At 33.3% G+C, this 8701-nt stretch overlaps 1 long non-coding RNA gene across 1 annotated transcript; it reads left to right on the forward strand.

Moving 5' to 3' along the window:
* Positions 1-1674: 1674 nt before the first annotated feature.
* LOC132204629 (uncharacterized) lies at positions 1675-2721 on the forward strand. Its single transcript, XR_009442543.1, has 2 exons — positions 1675-1940; positions 2467-2721. It is a non-coding gene; the product is annotated as an uncharacterized LOC132204629 (long non-coding RNA).
* Positions 2722-8701: the final 5980 nt, after the last annotated feature.

Below are 8701 nucleotides of genomic sequence, written 5' to 3' on the forward strand. Positions count from 1 at the left end.
GGTAAAAATAAAATTTTGAATTGACAAAAAAAATATACAAACCAAATTTCATTTTCGTTTAGTCTTTGTAAGCTTGTTAATTTTTAAATTCTACACTACAAATGAACGAATATCAAAATCTGATCCTTTTATATCTGTTTTATATTATTATTATTAAACGCTTTTCATAAATTAAGCTGAAATTAAAAAATTAATTTATAAAAAGGTTGGGCAAATGAATGAAGTGAAAATTATTTTAGCTGCTACATTTCTGTTTGCTTTTAAAAACATGGAGTAATCAAATTAAATTAATTAGCCCTGTCAGAGATAAAAACTTCCTCTCTGGCAGTTTAAAAAAATGCGAATGTTTGAGGCGGCGGCTGTGATGCGGGAAAAAAATAAGCCAAGTGGACACATTGTAGGCAAAGGCCACGGCTTCAAATAAATTTTATAGTCGCGTAATTAAGCCAATTTGTTTTATACGATGTTTTAATGGGCGAACATTTGTGCAAGCTGTTCTCGCCAATCTAATATGGCAGCAGGCCGCGTCTTTTGAACTTTGGTCCACCGTCACCTCTTGTGTGTCGTGCTGCGGCTTTGCCACCGCCGCAGACTCGCGGGTTATCGCTAATGACCGCTGATTACAGTCGACTTGTATATCAATTGAAACCGATGCAGACAAGAAAACAAAATGCGATTGCTATGGGTGTTCAATAAGAATATACAAGTGCCCTACTTACAAGAAATTATATTCTCAAATCGTATAATGTAAAAAAAATTAAGAGGAAAAATGAAAATATTTTTCAAATGCAATTTTAATAGGCTATTCACACGGAATTCATATATCAAAATTGGTGCTTGTTAACTAGATTAAGAATCATTGTACACATTTTTTTTAGATTAAACAAAATTTCATCTAGATTTAAACTTTCCTCTTTTTATAATTTAATATAGGATTTTTTAAAGCTTTGCATCTAAGCCTAACAAATTGTTAAAAATAACAATACATATATCTTGGAGGGTTTTTTAGGAGGTTATAATTAATTTAATTAATATGGTATGTCATTTGCTTTGAACAAAATATTATTTTGATAACTTTGATGTTGAGTTTCACTAGATCCCAAATATTTTTTAAGAACTCCGACCCTTTGAGTTGCACCTCTTTCAAGTCTCACAAGTTATTATTTCTTTTTGGTAACACAGTAGCTCTCCTAGTTTTCGTGCACCAATCAATTTTGTCAAGTATCGTCTGTTTTTCGTCCCAACCTTTCTGCCCGTGAAGTGATTGTAGTGATCATTTTCATGGTAGAATGTAATATTGTTTGCTCAAGATAGAATTAATATACATATATATTTTTTTTAATTTTGCCAATTCTATATACTTTTCAACAATTTTCAAATTCTTTTGAATGTTGGAGGCTGAAAAATGTCTGATTTGAGAATTGTCCAAGTTATAAACAATATAATTTTGTAGCTAATTATGCTGAAAATTAAACTTCTAGAGAAATTTATAAAAATATCTTCATAAATTGTAAAAAAAAAATTAGAAACAATGAATCTCTCTCACAATCAGTCGCAGCAGCCTCACCGTTTGAATGGAAGGATTGGATAAAAGGGAGGCGTGGTTTGAGATGTCATTAATTCTGGTGTGCCGCGTGTTTATTTGCCTGGTGCCCGCATCGCGCAGGAGAGAGAAGAGATATCTTTCTACCATTATGTGAGCACCACGATGTCCACTGAATAAATAATTCTCCCAAGCGCACCGCATATCTTCTTCTTCTCTTCGCTGCGGCGGCGACGAACACACATTATTTTATTCCGAACGTATTTCGGTGCAGAGGCTCTGAATAATCTGATCTGGGAGCAGTTCATTTTTATCTCTGTCACTTGATTTCAACGCCCAAAAACACAAACTCGCCGGATGACCGCAGAGAAATTTTTCATCAAGCCTTTGATTTTTGGTAATTACCTTGCTTTCGTTATCGCTCCTCTTCCTTACACACGTGGGAAGGTATTGGAATCGCTTGTTAAACGCGTCATTTTTGTTTTATTATTTTATCAGTGGACAATTAATTGGGATTGTTGAAATTAAATTTTATCAGACATCCCAATAACTGATAGCGCATTTATTAGTACTTTTATATTTTTATTGATTGCTCTTTACTTGCTATGGAGGAAAATATAACTAAAAGATACTTTAGAGGAAAATAGTTACATCCATATTTGTGAATCTTTGACCATGAAAATCTATCAAAATAACATCAATTTTTCTAGCTCATTGTTTATCGGGAATTTCATGCTGGAGAACTCACCAAATGTAGAATGAAAATGCCACGATTATGTTTTATTAAAATTTAAGTAACGCACTATCATTCCCTGGCTAACATCCCTTAACATTTTTCTCACGCTGATGTAAATCATTATTCATGTATTTTACATCAAACTCGCAATAAAAGTAACTGAAAAAAATATGTCACAATGTTGCAGAAATCGAGCCTCTTTGTTGGACGTGCGGGGATGAAAGATTACCGGGTCCTCAGGGATTTGTGTGCTCGGCGACCAGAACAAAATTCAGCAACTTCATCAGCCGCCCCTTATTTATGATTGATTAAAAAGCAGCCTCCTCGGACGGCTTGTCATAATTTTTTTGCTGCCGCATGTAAGAGGATTCAAAATCAATCTGCGAGTAGAGCTCTGGAAAAAAGATGATGGAGCGTAAAAAATAAAGAGTACGGAGAGAGAGAAGCAAAAAGGATGTGTTTCCCAAAATAAACTTGTCACATGAAGTAAAATTTGATACTGATTTTAGAAAAAGGAGAGAGAGAAAAAAAAGACATACTGGCGCAAAACTTAGTGCTGCTGGGATAAAAATAAAGAAGTGCTGAAAATTCCAAGCCAGAAATTAGTGTACCCGAGAGCTGTCATGATCAAGTGGGAAATTTGTGGGTATTATTCATCCCTGCGTTGCTGGGGATGAGGGTGTCATTGTTGCACGACAGGCGCTGAGTGGCGGTCTCTGAAATTTCCAGCTCATTCTATCTTCTCAAAAAAGAAGCCACCCTCTCTATTCGCGCGGCATGACAATACAAATTGCTCAAATCACTCACTAGCAGCCAAAGCTGTTTTATTTGTCACGGCGCGTATATAATAATGATACACTGCCAGCCGCACGCATCTCTATTATTGCTACCATGTTATTAAGCTGCCTTAGCTCGCGGTTTCCGACCCATCAGTTATACTATCGACGGCACCCACAAGATATAGGTATATACATAATATAATGTTTGTTTGCCCAAAAATTTCTATCTCCTATTTTCATCTTGGATTGTAAGGAGCATTCAGGGTCTTATCTTGATAATAATTACAACCGATTCCTTGTTATTTGTAAAAATTGTTTAAAATTTATTAAACTTCATATACCGCTTGTTATGTCCAGTGCCATCATCAAATTATGTTAAAGAGATTTGAGTTAAAAAAAGTAATAAATAAAAGAATTAAAAATTATTTGAAAATAAATTGAAGTAGATTCTTATTTTGTGACTATCAACGTATTTTTCCGTTCGAAAAAACTGAGAAAAATTATTTATATAGATTTGTAAAAACACGATTTCTAGTGCTGCATAAAATTAGGCGATTGAATTCCAATTTAAATTACCATTTTATAAGTGTTCCACCTAATTATTTGAAAAGATTCCAGCTTCTAGATTTTCAATTGTATATTTTTTCGAGTTCATAATAGATAAATAACAATTTTTACACCTCCAGTTTTTTAATTAGTAAACCGTTCTTTTTATTGGATTAAAAAAAAATATTTTAAACAATTTATATTTTCCTTTTCTAATTAAATTTTTCTTAGTTTTGTTTTGATTTATATGCTTTGTATGGCACTAAGCATTTTAAATCTAATTTAACACCATTGAGAATAAATTCGTATTAGTCAGTCGCTCTAATTACTCTCTCGACTTTAGCACCTGATGATTTCTAATTAAACACAAGGATTAAAACACCTTCTCATTCGCTCATAGAATTTCAAATGTCCAGCAGGTTGTGTGTTGCTTTACTGTTTCGGACGATGTAGAAAAAAAGTGACGCCTCTTGTTTTAAAAAGAAAACTATATAGCGTGTGAACATCTCTTGCGGAGACTTTAGCAGGACAAGTCGGGCAGAGGTGTGCTGCGGATAATAAAAGAAAGAAAAGCGAGTGACGAGAAAAAATAACAACAAGCACTGTGCGGAGCCTCAGGAGCAGTACACGCCACTTTGTTAGTGCGGATAAATTGCTGTCCACACATAAGTGGAACACGGTAGCTGTATTACGACTTTTTAGCCCAGCCGTCCACTCACACAGATAATATTTTTTGTTTTCATTTCCACTGCTAATTTATATATATTTGAGAACGGTTGAAAATAATTATTTGCAAACAGATATCAAACTTTTTAAATAAATTCCTCTACGGACGGTTTTATTTTACTTTTTTTTTGTCTCCTAGATCTGGAATTCGGCGCGGCCGGTTGCTGGAAATCAGCGCGAGTCATGTTAATAAATCACCTTCCCCGATTTCGTCCGAGCTCCTTTTTTATTTTCGACTTTTTGCTCATTCTGTAGCCGCTTCGTGTGTTTTATTCTGCGGCTTCTTATCGTCGAAATTAATCTCGGGGGGTTTGACTGGCTGCTGCGGCCGAGAGAAAATAACCAACCAGTCAGTTCGGAGGTTATCTTTACAGTAGCGACTTCTTCTTCTCTCTCGCTTTATTCTTTTATATATATAAGTATATTTTTTAAAGTCTCACTGCTGCCGGGGACGACGGGCCGCTCTTTTATGCAGAGGCGAACCATATTTTATGCGCTTCCTGCCGATAAAATAACCGTGAAAGGGACACCGAAGAAGTGCTCCGGAGCATGCTATCCGCGCGCAGCATCCCCGCGCCTCACCCGCCCGACCTGCTCCACCATCCATCTCGCCACGAGTTTTCGATATCTCGCGCTTCAAAAACTTGTTCTCGTAAACTCGACTCGCCAAATAATTAATTGATCATCATGAAACTTGCTTGAAATCAAATGCCAAAAGCACATGAAATAGCCTCAGTAGTTTAAATATAGATAAATGGCCTAGAGTTAAAATGAAATGAAATTTTAATATTACCACATAAAGAATAAACAAAATCATTAAATTTTTAGCATTTTGCTTAAATCATTAAATCTATTTAATTTTTTTCTTATTTTTTACCAAAAATTCTATGTATTATTTCTTATAATAATCTGCCTTTTCATTCAATTTTTATTTTTTAGGCAATTGTCTGTATTGTTAAATTATATTATAAATAAAATCTTGCGAACCTTTTAGTAATTCAAAGAGACAGCTCTAAATTTTGAAATACATACTATTTGTTAGTTGCACTTCAATTAATTATTGTTAATATACAAAAATTTATCAAAAACTTTAATATTGAAACATAAAACTGCATAAAACATATATTATGTTTGCAGAGAGTATATATTGCATTTTCGCGCGGCTTCTGCCTGGCTCGTTTTGTTTTTAGAGCATTCAAAAAGATAATATATTCCTATTTGGTTCGATTAATTAATATGTTTAAAATAAAATATTACAGTTGGGACGTAAACATTTAAAGAAAAGTGACTTTTGGATGACTATAGAGCAGATTTCAATATGATAACTGCAATTTTGTATTTATTTCATTCCAAATTTGATCAAGTTAAGCTTATATAGTTCCTGCTTTTTTGTGTATTTTGATATATAACATAAAAAAAAATGTGAAAAATTTAAATTCTGTAAAGCAAATACCAGAGTTATTATAATAGTCTCACTAACTTTTGAATCAGAATGAAGAAAAATATCTATTTAAGAAAATAAATAATCAATGTCTAGGTTAAAAAAATAATAGTTTACAGAGAATATGTCTGTATGAAATTAATTATGACTTTGGACGAAATAAATATTCTTTTATGAAGTATTAAACTTTAAGATATATAGTTTTGAATACAAAAATTCTTCTTCTGGGCTCTTAGCTTCTCTTCAGAGGGTTAAATTTCAACTTGAAAAGCGCGTATTTAGCGAATTGTGACACGTTATATTTGTCATCAAAATAAACGAGAAGAGCCGCTTTGCCAAAGTCACAGCAGAGAGTAAGTAATCCGCTTTGTCGCGTGCATGTGTCACTCGCCTATATTTTATGCGTATATAACTGAATTTTCGCGCCGGACAAAAGCTTCGTCAGACGGCTGCTTGTCACTTTCCTTCAGCCGCCAGGAATTATCAATCATTTAAAATATTTATCCCCTATAACCGAATATCAACTTACTTTGCAGAGAAGTGCGGCGGAAAGTCGATAAAAGCGGGAAATAATAGAGAGAGCGCACAATGCTCTCTCCATAAGCAGGGGAGTCAATATTTTCATTTGTGCGCAGGTATATTTATGTCTATATAATACAACGTACCGGAGGGTGCTTTTGCTGTCGTTCTACACTTCACCACCTCTTGTCAGACCGTTCACCCTCCCGTCCCCATTCTCTTCTCTCTAAGGAAATTATTTTTCATCTCGAATGCGCGCCTTTGTTGCGCGATTTTCACGGAGCTGCTAAACTTACTAAACATAAACTGTAGTTTCGCGCTTCTTGAGGAAAAAATATCAAAGTCATTCGCCAAACTGGCAGGCGACTCAGTGTCAAAACATGGAAAGAATCGCTTTTTTGATTTTTTATTCTAAAATCTTGGGGTGCAGTTTTTTCTTTTAGAAAATGATCATTTTCCCTGTTTCACACAAGATAAATGCAATAAATAATGCAGTAAATGTTGTAAACTTATAAAAATATTTCCGAGTATAATCGATTTCAATTATTTTGTTAGAACTTCTTATAATTGTACTATTTTAATGCTGAACATTGCACGAAATCATTTTAATACTGTGGGCAATTATTCATTGATGCCATAAATAATGTAAATAAGTAGAGGGTAAGACAGATTTAATTGTCTTAAGATTTAGCCATCAATTGTCATCTTATAAGTTTTTTTTTGCGCAAAAAAGTTTAATATAATTTTAATTAATTTCTCGCTACATAAAAAATGTTTTGGATACTTAGCAATTTAAGTTTACAATAACACTTAAGTATTTTCATTTGCATATTTTGCAATTAAAAATGGGAACTTCTCATTAAGGGTGCGCTGTGCTGCAGAATTTAAGTATATTTTTATACTTTTGTTTTCTTGGCTACAATTAATGGTTGCGAAGCTGTTTGTTGATTAATGGATCTTGTCTTCTCCTCTCATCAAACTTCGCCACCTTTGCCTGTCTTTCATTGCTGCTCACGTCTGTCAGTAGGCATCATTTAATATTTTAATTACCGCACTCGAAAATCTAGAGATATATTTAAATTATTATTGAACGGATATACTCGCACAAAATAGATTATTTAGCTCACCCTGCACAGCAGAATTTCACAAAATTTAATTGTTATTCTTGAAAATTCCCAAAAATTTCCTTCACTTGGAATTCAAGTTGATGATTGCAAATTTTTTATAAATTGGTTTGTCCTTTTCCCTTATGAACATTTGTGTTAAAATCACTTGAATTAAACACAAATTAAAGCCTTCCTCTGGGCCAATTACTACAATAATTCAAATTATTCAATTACGTTTACTTTTTTGGCAAAGAAGTTATAAACACAGGCCAAAAAGTGAAAGGGAATTTCATGCAAAAACTGACTGAATATAGCTTTTTCATCTTGCTACGTTAATTGTGCAAGTATTTTCATATACACAAGTTAAAAAATTTGGCTGCAAATTTTTTTTTCCAAAAGTGTTGGCAGGTGGATCTGCCTGCTGCCGAGGTATATATTTTGGTGTTAATGCTCAATGCGTTTTACTTTCACTTTTAATAATCGGCACGTTGTTATTTTTTTAAATTATTTCGTCAAAAGTTGCTAATTGAGATCTTGCGATCGAGTGACTTATACACGCGCGTCCTTGAGATTTGCATAAAGCCTCGATGATTACGCGACGCAAGCATCTGCTTTCGCATGCTGTCTCTGCTGGGCCGCGAATCATGAAAAAAGTGACAGCTGTGGCTAAACGCAGCGCGTCAATAGAATAAAATTAATTTTTAAGCGGCCAGGCTTGTTCTCATGACATTTATATTCAATCGACGCTATAACATATCAATTTGAACCGATATTATATTTAAAAAAAAAACCCCCATTTAGAATTTTAGTATTCCTTGTAAATGCTATCTTGGGAAACATTTTCATCAAACTTTGGTTAAAACCCTTTTGAAATTACAATGGGGGACATTTACTAGATGTCCTCTCTGGCTAGCTATGCTTATTACATGTCCCCCAAAATTTTTAACATTATCACTCTGTTTCATATCGTATTAATGAAAGAAAATATATTTTAAATAACATTTCTGAAATAATTAGATCGCACAGCTCAATAAGTTTAGTGGTGTTAAAATGATTGCTAATTTTTTTTAGTGATAGAAAGCCATTCAATATCTATGAAATATCTGAAAATATTTAAAGCCTAAAATCAAATGTTAAACAATTATTTTTTATTAAAATAATTCAATTTTATCCTATTTCTATTGTAGGTATATTTATTGATATTAATAGTTACTAAAAAATTTTATAGAGATTGGAAAATTTAAAAGAAAATATTTTAAACATCTATGTGTATCTTTATTTTTATTGTTATTAGATGTTGAAAAA

This window comes from Neocloeon triangulifer, unplaced genomic scaffold, assembly GCF_031216515.1.
Source record: "Neocloeon triangulifer isolate White Clay Creek 2 clone unplaced genomic scaffold, ASM3121651v1 ptg000001l, whole genome shotgun sequence".
NCBI classification, from domain to species: domain Eukaryota; kingdom Metazoa; phylum Arthropoda; class Insecta; order Ephemeroptera; family Baetidae; genus Neocloeon; species Neocloeon triangulifer.